Genomic DNA, 21,854 nt, shown 5'->3' with positions numbered 1-21,854 from the left:
TTCCGCGAACGGAACGAAATTTTTGCCCAGGCCTACTAAAAATACGTATGGTTTGCGATATTGCTTTAAACCCGATTTCTCATGTTTGATGACGGTACGTGTGTTATGCATGGCAAAAAACAATGAGTTCTTTTTAAATATGCCTCACTCAATTATCACACAGTAATAGAAACACAATTTAATTTCACAGAGTTTTTATTATATGCGCCTATACAACTTGCCACGATTCTGAATGCGGAACACCGGTCTTTCTACTCTTTCTCCTTCCCCGGTTTCTCTCACGAACGGCAATCCTCTGAGATGTCTGCCGTGAGAACAAGTTTTGGCAGGCTAAGACAGTACTTAACCTTGCCGGGCCGATTCCTTTGCTGTCATTGTATGAAGACTGATGCTTCCGAGGAGACGCGTAGCAGCTGCACACGCCGTTTACCGATTGAATTGAGAGGTGAGCTACACGCGGAATTTTTTTCGTAGGCTTTCTGATCCCTTGTTTTTCCATCCCTCCCCGCCACCACCACACAGAACTATTCTGTTTTTAACCTCTCATGCCCCTGCACACTCAGGCACTATCTGCCCACATGAGAGCTCCCCATTGATATACATTTATTTGTACGAGACGTTATGGCTATTAAGCAGCTGAATGCGTTAATACTACGCGTTGCTTCGATATTATCGAACGCATATTAACATTGTCATTTCAACCGGAACACCACCGGTTTTCCACCCCACATATTTTGTTCTTGACGCGACCCGTGTCTCTTTCAGGTATCCAAGGACGGGAAACATCCTGTTCCCGCGCCCTCATTATTGCAACTTGTGACTTTGCCCACAATACAGGTAAGAGCACTGTCCTGTGCATTATTATGCCGTTCTGTTACATATATCAAGTACATGATGTGCTCATTCCATTGACTCACAACACCTCCTTTTCAGGCAACCCCTCCAGAGCTCTGAAGTACAGACAGCGGCATCCGCCCTGTCTCATCTTCCACTGCCAGCCTTCTCCTCGCACCCCCCTTCCCACACTGAGGTAAGCCTTCTTACATACAGCTGCTAAATCACTTCAACCATCTCCATAACCACCATTTTTCCTTTTTCTCACTCATGTAGTACCCGGCTGGGTCCAGTGTGAGTATATTCCCATTTTCTTTCCACTTGACCGGTGTTCTTCACTTCTCACACGTGGCTGCGCGCATTGCTATCATGTTTTCAGGTACTTCTTGGCCTCTACAATTTTTTCATAGATATCATTTTTTTCACCTCCATATAATGTAGCTTATGTCACTCTCCCTTTTTAAATTCCAGATGTCCCTATATTACTAGGTCCTGAAGAGACCCTGCATCACTGGAAGGGTTGAAACGCCATCAACATATGTAGAAAAACGAATCATTGTATCAGCACTGGTCACTAAACACAGTGTCTGAATATACTTAAGAATTGTAAATGGTCGTTTTTTGAATGTTGGAAACCAAGCTGTAAATGTCACAATTTTCACTAGTTCGTCTTTTGGTTCCATTACACACTGGGGACACTAAGCACTACTTGTTGTATATATTTGAAAAGTCTCTTGAAAATTGATATAAACTGTGAATAATCAATCATACTGTACTCAGCCATCTTTCTGCCTGAAATCCATACGACCCATTGTTATTGCCATTGTGCTTTGCATTATCAATATAGTATACTATTGTTTCCACAAGAACCTTTGTTTCTTGACATACAATACATACAATACTTACCCTGGTTCGTTGTGAGTAGGGTTTCCATTGTGCTTTTCTATTACATTCTGTAAACCAAGGAGCAGAGGGGGATTGCTGTTTCCCTGAGATTTTTCCAATAGGCAAAGTGGCTTTGAACGCTTCATTGAGCTTAAGAGAGGATGTGTGTATTTAATGGATGTATTATTTATATAAAACCGGTTTTTACTTGCCTGTACAATACTTACATTTTTGGGGTAAATGTATGCATGGTGAAGACATATGTATTGTAAATAAATTTGTGGTAAAGACACTTTCGTTATAAAGGAGTTGTTGTAAAGGCATTCGTGGTTAAGGCAGTTGTGCTTCCGCCATGTAAAATGTGTACCACGTTTTTGCCTTTACCACGCATGCTTTTACCACACAAATGTAAATATTTTGCATATGTATATATAAAGGGTTTATACTTAACTGTAAAATACTTATATTTTCATGGTAAAGGCAAATGTATACAAGTAAGTATAAACCCTATATATATATATACATACATATACATTTGTGTGTGTGTGTATATATATTGTCATGTAGTTTCTAAAAATATATATAGGATCTGCGCATTTAGACAGCATAAACTTGTCTAGACTGATTCCGGACACCACAAAGGATATGTTAGCCTTTAGACCAGCTAGCTCACAGTGCCACTATAAGCCCCCTAAACTTACCAAGGAGCGAATAGTTTCTGGCAACCATTGAACATGACAACCTTTGATCCGTCAGGGATTGTGGAAACAGAGCAGTACTTTTGGCTCAGTCAATTGTGCTCACTTAGTCTCAGAGAAATACAAAGAATTAATGGTGGGAACATTTATAATAAGCAGCGTCATTTTAGTATAAAACATTAATGCTGCGACAATCATTAAACAGATGCAAATATATAAGATTACAAGCACCAACAGAGTAAGTAGAAGGTAGAATTCTACTATGGTGCTTAAACAGTAAATATATGCAGGCATATATTCATGACTGTAATGAAGCGTACTCCTATTATGCGGACCCTATCCAAGTGTACCTAAGTGTATCTAGCATGTATGTGGGTGTAAAACCAAGAATCCTCTAGGAAAGAGCCGGCCCCATTACCTGATTGGGGATAACGAAGGACCCCATCTTGGTCTTTAGTTGGACACCCCACAAGGGATGTCAGACCATTGCGTGTTGTAGCTTCTGCAGGACGGGACCCCAGTGTCTTGTGTCAGTGTGGAAGCTTCTCCTCTGTCTATCTAGTGAAGTTATGGTTCTTTTATACCATAAAGACAGCCTCAGGGTTCCTAACACAATCAATAAGTTATGAGTAGGATTATGTAAATGAGCCTAAATCAAAACCTGCAACTATGCAAAGTAGTTCTTTCCCCCTAGGATGAAGATGACCATGACTTTTATACAGAATATGTTAATCCTGTTATGTACGTCATGTGCAGGGGACTTTTCTAAGAATCCTCATGCATAATGAATGAGGCTAGTTTCCAGGAAACTGATCACCATTCAGCACATAACTGGGTAAAAGGTCATTGCTAGAACCGTTAAGCAGAGCAAGGTAGGACAATAGTAGATGAAAGGTAATTTAGCTATTTAGGCCTATGTTGGGGTACATAACACCAACTCCTCATTCGAAGGTCGATAAGGTCAACTATTGCTAAAATATGCCTGATAAAAAGGCATAAAAACATTTTCATAAAATCAGTATCTAAAAACATGGCATATATAAAATGATGCTATTAAAATTCAAAAAAGCTCTATAAGTCCACTACAAAGAGGCAATATATGATCAGACTGACTTAGCACGCCAAAAGCCATGGTGCTCAGTGAGAGCAGAAAAATAAAACGAAGGAATGTTTTGCATTCCAATTTGGCTTGTTTTGGAAGAAGGGCGAATTGTTCCCATCACACATAGGCCCAAATGTTTATGTGTCCTGTGTAGGAGACGTAACATCGCTGTCACTTGCATACGCAGATGACGGTCCCTGTAACACCTCTTGTATCAGGCCACTGGGCAAAGGTGATTTTCTTCAGTTCCCACAGCAGACACGGAGCAAACACTTGATACCTGTGAGCCTGTTGTAGAGTCGTTGTCCATTCCAACAGGAGCTGAAGCATCCCGTGGAGGCTCTAAGAATGCTGTCATCAACATGGGAATACACTGGGAACACTGTAACACGTGGGCCTTTAAGAGGTCCAATAGTACGTCTGTGTCCAGTGACGCATCCGATGGAAGAGTCAGACATATGACCAACACGCATTCGTACCGGCAGAACAGGCAGCGGAGCACCGGCAAGATGTAATCAACTTAGACTGGTCTGAATGATAGTAACCAATGTTCACTTAACTCCTGTAGATGAGGTGTGCCTAGATGAATAGGGAGCGCATGAATGCTGAAACAACTCAGAAGATTGTCTGAAAGGTGCTCAATATTCCAGTACCTCTATCTTTAAATATGTGCTCGATCCCCCTCGTGTCAACCATGTTAAAGATATGATGAACCGTTTCCCCGAAATGGAGCGGGCAGTTGGTTCGGACTAGTGCGTGTATCTCAGATTAAGACCTTGCAACCTGGAGATCAAAAGTCTCTCGGGCTGAGGTTAAGGCCACATCCTTCTAAAAAAGCTTGGCTTTCAATCTGCTCAGAGAATCAAACCGTATAAAGAAAACATTAAATGAAGGCCATAGCCTTGCCTCCCTAACTGTGTGAGTCGGTGGAAACAATACTCGCATACAACAAGTAACCCTGGAACTTACTGTGACTAGATATGCGATGCCTGGTACCATCCCACAACAGCATTGATCATTCAACATCAAATAGCTCCCATTCAAGAGCAGTTCGAACACCGAATGAATCATGGCAGCTGGGGAACCCTTCGAGTGACAGGATAAGTTAGCAACTTTAGCATTACAGGCTCCGTGAAGCGAAATATCCTTACAAACTAGAGAACCACATAAAGCACTTTCACAGTTTGAGCAGCTTAGAAAAACTTTGGTGTCCCCATTCCTGCATCTAAATCTGTACGTTAATTCCCAGTACTCATGTATGTATCTGTCTCACAACGCTTCATAGCTGCCTACCTGGTTATACTGGAGACAGTCTTGAAATTGGAATGTCGTGGCTGGCAGTGTAATAAAGCCATGGATTAACCATTCTGTGGAAGGCGACTTAGCTACCGTAAAAGATAATTGGTCCAATTTTTCAATGTGCAACATGGTATATTTTGCATCTCTGCATGACATAACCATCTGTCTTTCCGCTTAGCAATAGAATGGATCGCAATTGCGATTGTCCATTTTATATAATAGACAAATCCTGTTCCATTATATCTATTGCAGAAGATACTATGTTGCCCAGTGAATTCATTCTGGATGATTGTGTGGTTATACCATTGTCAACCACAGCCAAAGCCCTGTCTATGTTAACCCTATCAATCTCACGCAATCTCTCAGCAGCCTCCTGTTGAGAGAGTTTTCATACTTCGTGGTAAACAGCTGAAAAGAAGAACCATTGACGTGGCTTCTGGAGACCTAAGAAAAAAATCCCTAGGATACATGTCATCTGAGAGAAGAAATAACTGTTGTTTTGCCTGGGACAGTGTTGAGGTATTTAGCCACTCTGTGCATAAATTCCCAACACTGTAAGATGTCACCACCCCCGAGTGTTCTGGTTGTACATAGCGCTGATCAGGCCTATGGATACTAAACCCTTCGGTGGTACCCCTGAATCTTGACTCACACCTAGTTGTGTCGATAGGCCGACCCAACCATCCTTTCCAATTGGGGCCTGGTGAATTGTAAGAACCATTGTGTGATATGGCATCCAATGTATCTCCACTGTGTGATGTATAGTTTTGCCAACCCTCAAAGTGTGTAAGTGAAGGAATCTGAGGTGTATTCAAATGCTTGATCTTGGCTAGCCCAAAAAGCAGGAAGTTTGTTGCACTGTGTTGTTTAGGAAGATAATCTGATGTGGTATGAAGCATGCTCTAAATAAGACCTCAGTTCAATGAACTTGCCACTTTTTAGTCCCCCAGACAGATGTTATGTCTACAGTGCCCCTTCAAAAGTTGAAACCATGTACAGACAGCTGGGCAAAAAAGGAAGAAGGGTATATCAGCTTAGTGTTAGTGACCATATATTTCTTTGCAGGTGAAGGTGCAACTTTATAATAATAAGATGTCGGGTCTGAAGTGTTAAACCCAGAAAAATAAGCAAAGTTTTGTGCACATTTTGTCGAACTACCTTTCGGCGGTGTTGGGCAATGTTCCCATTGATGGTAAGCGAAAACATTATGTGGGATACTTGCTTTGTTCAAATAATGGTGACCATAGTGTTGGTAACAAAGCATGGTGTTAAAATTAGATGTATCATCATACAATTCATCATTTGAATACGCAGCAGATTGTTTTAAATCAGACAGCATAGTATTTACAGTTCCAAAGTCCCAATCATCAGAGAAAGTACTAGAGGTGATGATATCCCTTAGAGAAATTTAAAATATGTGTGGTATTTTTAAAAGTTCAGCAGGACCATATACATCATAGGAAACTCTGTCCCAAACTTTTTCTTCTGGAACCAGAACTACTGTAATGTTCACTGAGGACAGGTCTCACTGTTCCTGGTGTGATGATGCATGAATTTTCGGGAGGTAATGTCCATTCAGGAGCAAGAAGCAGACTTACTACACCTATCCAGAGGACTAGGAACTGTAGACCAACTACAATCCAGAGCTGTAGCTACAGAGAAACAAAGTACGTCTTTTTCTGCCAAAGGTAGAGGTCTGACATTTGTTGTTTGTAGGGATGAGGCACTGGCAGGGACTCAGGTTTACTTGGATCAAATGAGAAAGTATCAAAAGCAATGAAGTGGCAGACACAGTTTGATCTATCTTTGGTAGCTCAGCAGGTTTTGTGGAACTGGCAGATGCCTCCTGTCGAGACATATTCCCATAGCTGTCGGTATTAGGCCGAATTGAGATCTGTGTTTCATTTTTAGTTTGTTGCTTGATCAACAGATACAAGTTCCATTCCATTGTTGGTTACTCCTTTACTTCGCGAAGTGGAGTTTTCAAAGGTTATTATTCTTTCCATCTGAACTTCCTGTATGGTAGCGAGAGGAGATCTGGTGCTACCCTGGAGCCCACATGGTCTACTGTTGAGAATCGGCCACATAGTGTGGTTTGATCAGACCAATTGACACAAATCTCTTTTCTTTCTTGCCGACAGGAGGTAGAAGAAGTACTTATTTTGTTCCTTCGAACAGCCAGCACAGGTACAAGCGCTCTGTAAGATGGCCCAAATTCTTTTTTGTCCACAATCTTTTCTCTGATCAGGTCCTCAATCTTCGTGACCCAGGCTGGTCTTGCTGGAACAGCTTTCACTTCCCCAGTGACAGTGCGTTTTACTTGGACATTGCTTTGTAATGACTAGGAAATTTATTGAGTTCCTGTAAAATAGCCAAACAATCATTGATGTCAAGTGGTTTTCATCCGTCACTGTGCTTCCACAGTCGAGATCAGGTACCCACATTCTAATCCCAAACAGGACTTCGTATGGAGTACGGCCCCCCAGAGAACTTCTTGACATGTTGTTAAGTGCCCCCTGGGCCCTGTATAGGTGATTGACCCAACTGCCACCAGAGCCTTATACCCTTGCTGTTAAGGACTTCTTTAAGTCCTGGTTCTTCCTCTCCACAATCAAGTTTGCCTCGAGATGATACATGGAGGACTACTGCAAGACAACACCCAAACTTCCCATGGCTTCTTTGTATGCCTGTGAGATAAACGCAGGGCCATGGTCGGAATGTAATTGCAATTACATATGACCCTATGAAGACTCGCGAATCCTTTTTAACAGTTCAAGCATCAGCCGAGCGTTGAGGCCAAACCCACAGGAATCTAGAGCAAGAATCCACTGTCACCAAGATGTACTTGTAAGCCCCATCAGATTGTTAGGGGACACAGTGGTCCAAATAGACACATGCGAGAGGTCTGTCTGAAATCAGTAGTGGTGTTTGTGGTGGACGTGCTACGGTGGAACCTTTCATCTGCTGACAGATTGCACACTTAAGGACAAAGCCCTTGGTCTGTTTAGTGAGACCTGCCCACCAATACCGTTGCTTCAGTAGTGAAATAGTCACAGCAATACCTGTGTGTGCTGAACCCAGACCCTCGTGTGCAGCTGAAAGTAATCCTAATCTGCAATCCATATTTGGTATTACTCTATCACCCACTCCTGGAATTTGAGCATACAGAATGTTTTGTGCATCTGACTTGTAGGAGTACTTGAGTGGAAACCGTCTAGGAAGGCTGAGCTGTTGCGTGTAGCATTTACAGCTATCATTATCTGTCCGTCTATCCTCATGCTAGAACTAGTGTTTGCATCAATGGAAGCAGTTCACACAGTTGCCTTAGCAGTTTTATCAGCCAGTGAATTCCCTTCAACGTGCATGCAAACATGCTGATGACTCAATGTGTGAATTACATAAGCCTGTGGCAAGCCCTTTTTCAGCTCTGCTACTTGTTCCCAAAGCAACTGGTGCTTTATTGTGCAACCTTTGGAATCTCTAAACCCATTCTGGCCCCAATAATGAAGATATCCATTGTAAGACTGGACACAATAAAGCGAATCACACACAATGAGTGTGGGGAATTCCCGATCCGTATTCTGTAGTGCCCATATCAGGGCTTTTAGTTCTGCCAGCTGTGCAATCTCCAAGAGACTGCGTCTGTGTATTGCTAGGACGGAACTTTACATCCTGCATACATCCCTTCACAATCGCACATGCTGCACTGCATTGCTGTTTATTTCCTACGGCAGGCTGGGCAGACCTGCCAGTGTAAATGATGTATTCATACTGATCTAGATGCATTATTTATTTCGGGAGAGGATAATCTTGTTCATACTGCAGAAATGATTGTGTTTTAATGTAGAATCAAATTTGAAATCTACGTCTGTTGCAGTGGGCGAATATGCCCTCTGTATCCATCGCGAATGCAGTGCTTTTGGAATACTTGCTTTGCTAACAGCCTCTAAGGTTGGTACCGGAGTCATGACTATTATGCCTTTCCCCTGTGCTAGTGCTGCTGGCAGTATTTTTTCTGTGGATGCAAAGTGCATTTCAGTGTTCGTGCACAAATGAGATTTGAATGCTATGGGTACCATTTTGCCTTCATTGAAGGTGAGGTGAATGTACCCTGATTGACCAATTTTGTAGTGCTTACACGTGTGTGTAAGTGTTTGGCAGCTATCTTATCAGCTTGTACGGAACAGAGAATTTCTGTTTGTTCCTGTTTCCAATGTTGAACTAAAAAATCTGTTCTGATTAGGTCGTAGAAAGTTGAACCCTTTTTGAATATTCCAAAATGTATCTCTCTGCCAAAATTTAAGACTCCTAAAATGGACTTTAATCCTTTCAGAGTCTTTGTAGGTTGGAGCAGCGCAAATGTTTCTGAAAAATTAGCTGCCAGGCTTTTTCCTTCACTTAATAACTGATATCCCAAAAATAGGACAGTCAGGTAGACAATTTTAGATTTATTAATGCTAAATTTGCAGGCAACAGTGGAGAACATCAAAATTATGCTGTTCACCCTGTTCAAATGATCCAATAACTCATCGTCTGTCAGATCAATAATAATCTAAAGAGGACAATGCCTCCTCATCACAATTTTTGAAGTAACGCTGATATTCCTGTTGAGAACAACCCTAGGCTATTCTTATACCCTTAGTGAAGTCTACAGAATTTGTGTTGAGAGCCGAGTGCTGAAAATGCTGTAAAATATCTGCTCTCAGGTGATATAGTTTGGCAAAAGAATCCATTAGAGATATCTAGCATTGTTTTGCATTTCTTACGCACAATGTTATTCATTAATGCGGCACTGTGTGCGTTTTGTACTGCAAATGTTCGTGTGCATTTGTTTAAATGCCTGTAGTCTAAAACTAGACGGTATGCATTATCGGGTTTTATTTATGGGAAACAAAGGATTATTCATGGAAGAGGTGCAAATTTCAATCACACCTTGGTACTCAAGTTGATCAAAGATCTCCCTGACTTATTTAATTGCGCCATGTTTTATTGGGTACTGCCTCTGTGGAGTAGTAGTAGTTTTTAATTTGATTTCATGGTGAGTTCACTCAGCATCCCACCATACATGAATGTGGTAAAGTGCGGGAGCTAGCGCCCACTCCTGCGAGTATGAATGTTTTAGTGACTCTGGAACGAGGTCGGAGAAGGCTGGTAATAAGTCTTCCCTTTAGGACAGTCTATAACAAACTCAGGCGGCCAATCTTTTTCAGCCAAAAGGATGTTGTATTCATATGTCAGGTTCTCCAAAAAGTGACCCTTCACTTTCCTGGGTATGTCTCCCCACCCCCCATTTGGAGTGTAATCTTGTGTAAACAATGTGGGACACTTACCCTTGTATCAGGTGTTTCCACCAAGATGTGTTCATTCAGCGCTGTTGACACCAGTAATTCCATCAGGTTCTGGCGAGCTATTGTTACCTCTGCTGCGCTCTCTAGCATCGTCTGAGTCCATTCCCAGTTCAGTAGCCTCAGCATTTATTTTATGGCCAGCTACCTTCTTCTTTTTAACTTATGGTTTAGTTTTGGGTTTATCTTCTTGTTCGATAATTTAGTCTTGAAGTGCAATGTGTGTCTCTTAGCTTGACTCGCTCTTCTGATCTGTGTTCTGACCATTAGGCCTGGGCGGTAAATTCCGTTCCGTTCGCGGAATTTGCGGAATTTGGGTAATTTCGCATTCCGCGGAGAACGCAAAATTGCCCAAAAATCTGCGTTCCGCAACTTCGCGAAATTTTTTGCTTGTTCGCGTTCTCAATATGCGTGTTCGCGAGATATTTCACCCCGAGCACGCAAGCAGCGATCGCGAACAGGAAAAAAGTATCGCGAACAAGCAATTCCGCGTGTTCGCGGAATTTCTGCATGTTCGCGGAGATTTTTTACCGTTTCGCGGAGATTTGCGTAACGCGATTCCGCAAATTCCGCCCACCCCTACTGACCATCCTTCCCCTCCCATTTTTTTGGTGAACCCTGGAAGAAACTAGAGGAACGTAGATCAGTATCCTGACACCTGTCAGGTTTTTTAATACTGTCACGGTTTCTAAGATTGTATTTTCTATCAGAGGGCTCCTGCTGAAGAGACCCATCCCGTGATTGTGATGGATTCTGCTTATTATTTTTTTATTGTTTGCTTTCCCATTTCTTCTTAGAAGAATTTTTGGATTGCTTTGAGTTATCCTTTTTCACGATTACTCGTTACTGTGGTTTTACAAGTGTAGCTCCCAAGTTATCTCTACCTAGCGAAGCATAGGTATCTTCAATAATGTTTGCTAATTCTCATCTCCTGTTGTTCAGGAGTGAATTCCCTCAGGCGTTAGCATAGAGCCACCGTTTCTGCCTCCCCTTTTATGTAACCTAACATGATTGTGGATATTTGGGCAAAATTGCCTATCAATTTCATCCCTAAGTCCAGGGCAGGTTCTGTCCAGTACTCATACTGTATTTGTTTCAATACTTCTGCTGTGACTGCTATTGAGGGGGTACCTTGGTACTGGTATAAACAGCAGCAAAAACTGTACCCCAAGTGGTACAATCCTCTTTCAAGGGAGCTATCCCCATTGGCAAGCAAATCATTAATTTTCTGTGTTTTTCCAGTGGACCTGTATGGGGAAACACTGCTTCCAGCTGTGCTGTGTTCTGCACTATCCAGAAAGGCATTTGCTCATGTTTATTGGGCATTCTTTCCATATTCACGTTCAGCGTTTGTGGGCTGATCTTTGTCATAGTCACTTGACGTTGACCTGCTTGAGTGACCCTTGTAGGTTGAATTGTAAGTTTTCGCATTACAAACTGTGTAAGGTTTCTGTATAGTTTCACTATATCTTTGTGAAGTGTACATAAGTTTGCTGCTGGCAATGTATCACTCTCTGGATGCGGTGTGTAAGCAGCTAGGACCGGTCAAGTCGCTCCGTCTCTACTGAGAGGACTGAGTTTTACATTTTCTGTGGTGTGGGGGAGGATGCCTTTAAACCAAATACGCCCATGTATGGAAAGTATTCTTCAGGTATCTCATCTTCAATGTAAGTGTGAAACAACTTTGTGCATGCATCTGCAGGCGGGAATCTAACCCAAGAATGGAATACTTCTGTTCTGAATGCCTCGTGTGTCTCAATCATGAAGGTAACACTACCACCTATTGGTGGGAGGCTGTATTACACTAATTTCAAAGTAACTGCAAGTCTGCATTTTTCTGTAATTTTAAGAGCTCCTTCAAGCTCTCCTTCCCCTTGATTTGCAACTCCATCTTGGACAGACATTGTGAAAGGGAGTAGTAAAGATACGAGATAAAGTTTTGCACAATGTGTGTAATACTTCAAGCTTAATCAAACCTACAGCCAATACATAGGATATACCTACTCCAGGGTTCGAAAAAACATTTTATTTTTACTAGACCTGCAGGTCTAGTAACCTACAAAATCGACTCGACCTAACTGAAATGCACTTGACCTCTGTCTGTGAAAGCAAGCAAATGTGACAAGTTAACAATATTTAAAGGCTTTTTGATTGCTCATTTACTTTGTGAGCAATAATGATGCCTTTAAATCTTGCTCTCTTGTTGCATTTCCTCTACTTTCAGAGACAGAAGTCAAAAGTCCGTTTATTTTCCTACTCGCCAGAAAGAGAAAGTAGGACCTAAATATAGCTTGCCCTAATTAAATCTGGCTCGCAAATGCGAGCAGGCGAGTAGATTTTTTGATCCTTGTACTCAGCTGCTGTGCATTTTTCTTCCCACTCCAGACGTCTCTGGGTAAATGTGAGTAGGGGTCTCTGAGAAAGCACAACTGAAATACTCAGATTTGACTGTTAAATTAGAACCAAACAAACGTTGGGCACCATGTCGTGGGGTTTCTAAAAATATATATAGGATCTGCGCGTTTAGACAACATAAACTAAGGGATTAGTGTCTAGACTGATTCTGGACAACCCCAAAAGATATGTTAGCCTTTAGACTAGTTAGCTCACAGTGCCACTATATGCCCCCTAACCTTACCAAGGAGCAAATAGTTTCGGGCAACCATGGAACAAGACAATCCTTGATCTATCAGGGATCGTGGAAACAGTGCAGTATTTTACGGTCAGTCAATTGTGCTCACTTAGTCTCAGAGAGATACACAGAATAAACTGTAGGGCTATTTTCAATAAGCATTTTTTGAACCAGCGTCATTCTAGTATAAAACATGTATACTGCAACAATCAATAGACAGGAGCAAATGTATAAGATTAGAAGCACCAGCAGAGTAAATAGAAGGTAGAATTCTACCATGGTGCTAAAACAGTGAATATATCCAGGCATATATTCATGACAGTAATCAAGCGTCCTCCTATCAAGTATGCCTAGCATGTATGTGGGTGCAAAGCCAAGAATCCCCTAGGAAAGAGCCAACCCCATTACCTGATGGGAGAGAATGAAGGACCCCGTCTTGGTCTTGAATTGGACACCCCGTAAGTGATGTCAGACTGCTGCATGTTGTAGCTTCTACAGGCAGGGAACCCAGTGTCTTGTGTCAGCGTGGAAGCTTCTCCTCTGTCTATCTAGTGAAGGTATGGTTCTTTTATACCATAAAGACAGCCTCAGGGTTCCTAACACAATCAATATGTTATGAGTAGCACTATGTAAATGAGCCTAAATCAAAACCTGCAATTATGCAAACTAGTTCTTTTGCCCTAGGATGAAGATGATCATGACTTTTATACAGAGTATGTTAATCCTGTTATGTACGTCATGTGCATTGGAATTTTCTAAGAATGCTCATTCATAATAAATTAGGCTGTTTCAAGGAAACCGATGAATGTCTATTCAGCACATAACTGGGTAAAAGGTCAAGGCTAGAACCGTTGAGCAGAGCAAAGTACAACAAATGTAGGTGAAAGGTCATTTAGCTATTTAAGCCTATATTGGGGTACATAACAATATATATATATATATTATCTACTGGCAGTCGCCAGTAGATAGTTTTAGTTAGGACCTCTTTTCCATAGGAAATCCGCAACATTCTATTCCCAATAAGTCTGGCGCCGGTTGACGAATCCTTGCGAAATTTTCCAAACTTTTGGCCAGCTCCGCTCCGCTCCTACCCTGAACGTTTTGTGGTGATTCATCAAGTGGGGGCCGAGAAAAAAGGGGAGTCCCAAAACGCGTTTTCCCCATGCAATTTCCCATAGGATCTGTTGTTGCAGCTACAGCCCGAACCGCTGAACGGAATGACACCAAATTTGGCAAAGAGGAAGTCCGCAGTTCAGACTTGTGCCTTTTGCATAAATGGTGTGAATCTGTTCAGTAGTTCCTGAGAAAATGAGGGTAAAAAAGTTAGTGATATCTATGGCCGCGGAGGAACCGCAGACCGTATACGCACCGTACGCGCACCCTCCCCGAACCGAGCTCGCACCCTCCCGATCGCGCGCTGAATGCTAATTGGCTGTCGAGTGTCTCTCTACATTCGAAACCAGGAACTGTTGGCGGCCATTTTCTGCCTCGGTAGAAGCGAGGCTGAAGAAGCAAGGGGAATAAGTGTGTAAAACATAGAAAGGGGGCAGAGTGGAAATACTCTGACCCTCTAGAGGTGCTTAGGGGGTCCCAGAAGGTCCCCCTGGGGCCCCCATTTAAAAAAAAAAGATGCGAAATGCGCGCATGGTGCGCGCATCCTATCGCGTTGGATGCACGGATCCTCTCGCGGTGGGTTCGTGGATCCAAGGGAAAAAAAATGAAATTGTTGGGAGATAAAGATTAAGCGTTTGGTTTTTAGACCACTTTGTGTTGAAAGGGTGTTCCTTAAGTGTTGTTGTGCATGATTGCACTTAATACTCATAGAACAAGACACATGTCTAGATTTATCAGAAATCATAAATCTCGATATGTGTGTGAATGCTGGACCATTCTAAAATTGGTGTAGGAAAGCACAACAAGGAGAATTGTTTTAATTTCTCCACATTTTTATATCTTCAATGCATGCTGAAATGTTCAGCATACATTGAAGGAGAAAAATGCATTTTCTCATTGTTTTTGTGCAGGAAGGTGTGTCTTCCTGTAGAAAAACAAACAGCACATGATATCCTTGCACTATGGTGCAAGGGTGCCTGTGTCACCACATAGCTGCAGTTTATGCAGCCGTGCATACAGAAGCATAGATTTGCAACATATTTATGTACACATGTTGCATCCCTGTGCTTCGGAAGTACTACAGCACACTGCAGTTAAAGAGGTTACTGTGTGATGCTGCAGCACTTCCTTATAGTTCTGCACTTATACATTCACCATACGCTACTAATGCATTCATTCAGTCAATTACGTACTACACATACATTCATCTAAACTTTCACACACTAACAAAGAAATTTAGCTCTTTTTTTAAACCAGGAAAGTTAGTTCTTACAAGAACTTTATTTTTTTTCTTTCTTCTTTTCTGTATTTTTTTTGTTTTTTCTAACAATTTTGTGATTTTTTTGGTTTTTCTGAAAAAAAAACCAGAAAAACAAAATAGGAGAAACCAAACAATGAACTTCAAGGAACAATAAAAAAAAAAAAAAACCTAGCAAATGTGACTTTCTTGGCGGCGTTGAGAACATCTCGGCTTCAGCCACTCCTGTTTACATTTCTTGTATCTGTGCTTTGCTATTCTATGGAATATATATGTGATTTGGTTCATGTTGTGCTATGTATTATCCATTTTATGTGACATTTCTCTGAACCGTATTCTTAATTGTATTATCTTTCGTTATCAATTTATTTTCATCACTGTGTAAGTTGGATATAATAAATTTCATATATATTTTTTTTAATAATATCATGAATGTTGTGTCTCCTTCTACAATATCAATGTCTTTTCATTGCATTATTTAGTTGTTTGTATTTAGACTGCCTAGGTGTTTAAGTTCATAATGTTATTTACCCTGCCCTAGGAGTACTGTTAGTCCCTGCAGGGGGTCCTTATTTCTAGCATTAATTACCCACAGCTTGTCTGTGTGGGGCTTTTTCTGTTGTTTATAAATTTTGCTCGTGATCATTTTGTTTGTTTGTGCTAGTCATTATCCAATCTGTTTCTGTAATCTTTATCTACCTCTACATTTTCTTTATTTTCTTTATTATTTTTTTCATTCTCCAATTTTTTCTTCATTAGTTTTTTATTTTTCTCATTCTCCTATTTTATCCTCACTAGTTTTTTCCAGACTTTTTTCTTTTGCCTGTCAGTCACCACTTCATCGTGTAACATGGAACAGTTGAAAACGTTCGGTTTTTCAGATGAAGACTTTGCTCTACTAGTTGGTACTAGTAATGCCTTTGGTAATAGCTCTTCTTCTACCACCTCTCTTACCAATGATGATACCTTTAAACTTCTCAATTTAAAAAAGAAAATCAAAAGAATAGAGGGTCATGGTGAATTCATGTTGGAATACCTGAAATCAGGAGTCATTCCGCAAGGCCTGAGAGTACGTAACATACCAGGTTTATTTGTTGAGTTTAAGAAGTTTTTGGAGAAATGGAGCATGATAGCTAGCAGATGTTCTAGAGATCTAATGATCCGTATCATTGACACAGCCAAAGAACTACTGTCCTCTCTCAAAAATGAATTATTAGAACTAGAAGAACAAATCAGAAAGTCTAACAGCATTGAGGAGGCGAAAAAGAAACTTGAGACTGCAGAAAAAGAACTTGCATCTTTCTCTGATTATTTAATTAAACGTAAAACTGAAAAATTAAGAAAGGATCTACGATACTATTCTATCACTAAAACCTATCCTTATCTTGAAGAAAACTATTATCAACAAAACCAATACTCTCAGGATTATAACCATAGAACACCACAGGTTAGAACTTTTTCTGACACTACAGACTCCGATGGAGATCTAGATGACCAATTCCAGAACTCATCTAGGCCAAGTCGTCCCTATAATTCACAATATCAGCCTTTTTTAGCCCAACGAGGGACACGCAGAGGACGACAACGTGTCCGATTCCAGCCTCAAATGAGAGGGAATTACCAACAACATAATTCCTACACCCCCCCCAGACAATCAACAAGTACTACAAACCAGGAATCGACAATATTGGAGATAGTAGAAAACATCCCTATCTTCAATCTATCATCCTACCCTCTAGACTCGAATTGTTTGAGTCTGCTTTCTAAGGGTCTGTCTTTTGTCCCCCATTCACATACCAACAAATTTGAATTATACACTGATATTATTTCATTTTTCCGCAAAATCAGATTGAAAAAATACTTTTCTCAGGACACCATCAACTCACCCATAGCCTCTGCTGATTCAACTCTAGCTCTGCCCTCAATTTTCACACCCTCTTTGGAACAGATAGGACCTGAAGTAGGAGTTTTCGAGAAAGTTGTTCTCAAACGTTTAGACCAAGCCACCCGGCATATCCCAAAACCCTGTTTCAATCTCAACAAAGAGGAATTTCTTTGTCTTTCCACCCTTAAAGAAAATAAATTTATCACTATTAAAAGTGCAGACAAAGGGGGAGGCATATTAGTGTTAAATACCAACAGCTATGAAAATCAAATGCTAGCCCTACTTGGAGATCCACTTTTTTACATGAAAGTCACATCAGATCCTACCAACAGAATCTGTCAAACCATTCAACGGGTGGCTAGTGCTGCTCTCCTAAAAGGTGAAATAAACAATAAAGAATTTGCATTCCTCACCAACTCTAAGAAAACTATGCCATGTATCTATGGAGTGCCTAAAGTCCACAAAAATATCACACAACCCCCTTTACGTCCCATTGTATCCACGATTGGATCGGTCACTGAACCATTATCCAAATACGTGGATCACTGGCTTCGTCCCTTTATATCCAAAATTCCATCATATGTGAAGGATACTGGAGACATGATCTCGAAGGTTGAATATCTTCCCTTCAATTCTTACCAAGAGATTCTAGTGACTCTAGATGTAGAATCACTTCATAGTAACATTCCTCAAAAAGAAGCCATTGCAGCTGTCTCTTGGTTTATCGATACATATGAGATGCCTTGTCCGAAAGTTTTTGTTCTGGAATGTCTCAGTATTGTACTTACTGAAAATACGTTTGAATTCAATAACATCTGGTTCAAACAAATTCGCGGTGTAAGTATGGGTGCTACTGTGGCTCCTTCTGTAGCAAATATCTACATGTCTAAATTCGAATCCAATTTCATTTACAATGAAATTGCCCCCTTCTTTGAATCAGTGTATCGTTGGGCACGATACATTGACGACATCTTTTTCATTTGGGGAGATACTGAAGAACAACTTAAGGAATTCCTTCAATGGATTAATGTCACTAACATTAACCTCAAATTTACAGCACATACCAACAAACACAAAGTCGAATTTCTAGACATCTTGATTACACACAATTCTGGCCATCTAGAAGTGGACCTTTTTACTAAGCCCACAGCCAGAAACACTCTGCTACACTTCAATAGCTACCATCCCAGAGCACAGAAACAAAGCATCCCGTTCAGTCAATTTTTGCGACTGCGTCTTAACTGCACCAACATCCATGATTTTGACTCGCAAGCTATTATTATGAAAACCAAATTTCTCACTAGAGGTTACCCGCATCGGCTGATCCGAGAATCTCTTAAACGAGCGAGATTTTACGACAGGGATGCTCTCTTACGAGCTAAAGACCCCAAAACTAATGACCAATTGGTATGCATCACGAAACATTCTACTATGAATGAACAGGTACGTCGTATCATTAATGCCAATTGGCACATTCTCAACTCTGACCAAGATCCCTCTACACACCTAAAGAAACCTTTGTTTGCGCATCGACGCAACAAAAACTTGAAAGATATCATTGTCAAATCACGGTTTAATACCCATGTCCCGTTCCTTCAGAAAACCATTGATGGTAATCTGCCCATCAAAGGCACTTTCAAATGCTTATGCTCCAACTGTAAAGCATGTGATGGAGCTATAGAAGGTTGTACTGTCACTCTCAATGGACACACCACTCATTCCAAATCTATGACAAATTGCAGAACAAATAACGTCATCTATTTGATCATCTGCCCGTGCAATTCAGGCTATGTTGGAGAAACCTCCAGACCTATTGCCACTCGCCTCAATGAGCATCGTTCAGCTATCCGTACCAACAAACTGCTGGCTCCCATGGTCAAACACTACAAAGAGTTTCAACACTCAGCTGAAGAAATTAAATGGCATATCCTTGAAAAAATTCATCTGGAAAGTGAGATACAGAGTGAAGAAATCCGTAAAAAACGAGAAGTCTTTTGGATTTTCACCCTTAACACCTTCCACAAAGGATTAAACAGTGAATTACCCTGGGAAAATGCCATTCTTTTCAACAGATTCTAACTTTCTACAGCTATTAGCTCTCCCTTGTACTTTATATTTTGGTTTGTTATTCATTTTTCATTTTAATATATGTTACATTCGTGTCTGTGCTCTAATTTTACTTTTTTTATTTGTATCCTGACTTTATTGTCCTATGCATTTAGCTTAGTGCATCGTTCCTCAGTGCATACAAATCATTATTACTTTATTTGTTCATTACTTTTTCAGTTCCCTTTTTATTTTGTCATTTTTTATACAATACTTTTTAGCATCTATGCCCGTTCTTTCACCTTTGTCTGTCCGCCGATACTTTTTTATCCGTGACCTTTTCAAGTAAGTTAGCTCTCAGTCGTTCGACATAGTTTATTGTTGCCCACTCCCGTGACATCTGGTGACTCCACTTTTCTCTCTTGTATCTATTTCCCGTTGGTTGTATCGTTTTGTCTTTTTTGTTTATCAGTCTTAGTCTGCTTACCCTCGCGATTCTTTCGTTGTCCGCTTTCTATTCTGCTAACTGTTCAGAATCCACCGTCGTTACATCACGTGACCTTACGTAAACTGTTTAAATCAGGCGTCTAAGTCCGTTGATTCACCCTTGCCTGTGGTCCATATCTGCCGATACCTTTGATTCGTGACTCATCCAAGTAAGTTAGCTTTCGGTCTCTCGACAGCGCTATATTCATTTCAGAGCGTTTTTAGGCTTTTTGAGTAACATTCAGTCCCTTTTTTTCTCTTTTCTTCATACTTTCTTTAGTGGTCAACATTTGAATACGTGCAATTATCCTTGGCGCGCCATGAAGCTGTTAGCTCTGCTTGACTTCTGTCATTTGGCATTCGAAATTTCACTAACTGCTTGAATTCTTATATCAGTATATAAATCCGTTGGTATTGCACTGCAGGTATTTATTGGCATTTTCCCTATGACGGTGTGTGATGTTTTTTTATCGCCATTATCTTTAGTTATATTCTTATTTTCTTACATCAATTTTGTCTGGTTTGTTATTTTTCCGGTCACTTGCAGAACCCTCCGTGAATTTCTTTGCCTGTAATGGATCATCTGGCATTTCTTCTTTGACGAATTTTGACTACCTTAGTTCATCTTTATTGTAAGCGGCGTTTTTCATTATTAGGTATGTCGTGAATGTTCCCCCTTCTTGCTTTTCCTTTTATTATGTTTCTGCATCATTTAATTCCTTTGTAATTCATGATCTATATTACACCTGAGTATTTTCATTTCTGTTTTGTTTGGTCTGTTTTCATTTATACAGGAAGTATTCTCCATGCTTGCTAACCCTGGTTGGACCTTACGCATTTATCTATCGCTTTGTACGATTATCTAAACAGTAAGATTCCCTCCTTTCCTTTTCTCTCTCTTTTTCTTCTTTTTCTTCTGCTTTTCCGTTCTTTTTCTCCTTTTTTCAATTTTCTTCTTTAATGACAAACAATTCTTTACATCATTGGTTGTCTCTCTTGCTTTATCATTCTCTATATATCACTTCGATGTTTTTCTCTTTATTTTATACTTTCTGATTACTGGTTTAACTACATTCGTCATAGCATTTTTTTCCTCTCTTATTATTTTTTCTTTCTCTTCACACATCTATATACATCACTTGGACTTATTCTTCTCCTCCATCTGGTATTTTCACTACAGGTTGGTTTTTGACAGCACTTCCTTGTTACCAGTATAACATTTGGTGAAGGAGCATAATGTTTTTAAAAAAACTATTTAGAAGAAAAACATAGGAAAAAATATATTTTTCTGCATATTTTTGTGCTTTACATTATATTTTTTGTATATTCATAGGATTAAAGATTTTGTGGCTCTCCTGATGAAGACGCTTTACTAGCGTCGAAACGCGCGTTGAGAACATCTCGGCTTCAGCCACTCCTGTTTACATTTCTTGTATCTGTGCTTTGCTATTCTATGGAATATATATGTGATTTGGTTCATGTTGTGTTATGTATTATCCATTTTATGTGACATTTCTCTGAACCGTATTCTTAATTGTATTATCTTTAGTTATCAATTTATTTTCATCACTGTGTAATTTGGATATAATAAATTTCATATATATTTTTTTAATAATATCATGAATGTTGTGTCTCCTTCTACAATATCAATGTCTTTTCATTGCATTATTTAGTTGTTTGTATTTAGACTGCCTAGGTGTTTAAGTTCATAATGTTATTTACCCTGCCCTAGGAGTACTGTTAGTCCCTGCAGGGGGTCCTTATTTCTAGCATTAATCCTGTTATGTACGTCATGTGCATTGGAATTTTCTAAGAATGCTCATTCATAATAAATTAGGCTGTTTCAAGGAAACCGATGAATGTCTATTCAGCACATAACTGGGTAAAAGGTCAAGGCTAGAACCGTTGAGCAGAGCAAAGTACAACAAATGTAGGTGAAAGGTCATTTAGCTATTTAAGCCTATATTGGGGTACATAAAAATATATATATATATATATATATATTATCTACTGGCGGTCGCCAGTAGATAGTTTTAGTTAGGACCTCTTTTCCATAGGAAATCCGCAACATTCTATTCCCAATAAGTCTGGCGCCGGTTGACGAATCCTTGCGAAATTTTCCAAACTTTTGGCCAGCTCCGCTCCGCTCCTACCCTGAACGTTTTGTGGTGATTCATCAAGTGGGGGCCGAGAAAAAAGGGGAGTCCCAAAACGCGTTTTTCCCATGCAATTTCCCATAGGATCTGTTGTTGCAGCTACAGCCCGAACCGC

At 40.3% G+C, this 21,854-nt stretch overlaps 1 long non-coding RNA gene across 2 annotated transcripts; it reads left to right on the top strand.

Moving 5' to 3' along the window:
* The first annotated feature begins 380 nt into the window (after positions 1-380).
* On the top strand, positions 381-21,145 carry LOC146855367 (uncharacterized). 2 transcript variants are annotated; one of them, XR_014980823.1, is made up of 5 exons: positions 381-445; positions 766-837; positions 934-1,030; positions 1,111-1,213; positions 1,306-1,534. It is a non-coding gene; the product is annotated as an uncharacterized LOC146855367 (long non-coding RNA). The 2 variants fall into 2 exon arrangements; XR_014980822.1 differs by lacking the exons at positions 1,111-1,213; positions 1,306-1,534 and adding an exon at positions 20,917-21,145.
* The last annotated feature ends 709 nt before the right edge of the window (positions 21,146-21,854 follow it).

Source organism: Triturus cristatus, chromosome 4_1 (assembly GCF_964204655.1).
Source record: "Triturus cristatus chromosome 4_1, aTriCri1.1, whole genome shotgun sequence".
NCBI classification, from domain to species: Eukaryota; Metazoa; Chordata; class Amphibia; order Caudata; family Salamandridae; genus Triturus; species Triturus cristatus.
Note: the sequence above shows the minus strand (reverse complement) of the source record. Positions and strands in the feature narration are given on the sequence as shown.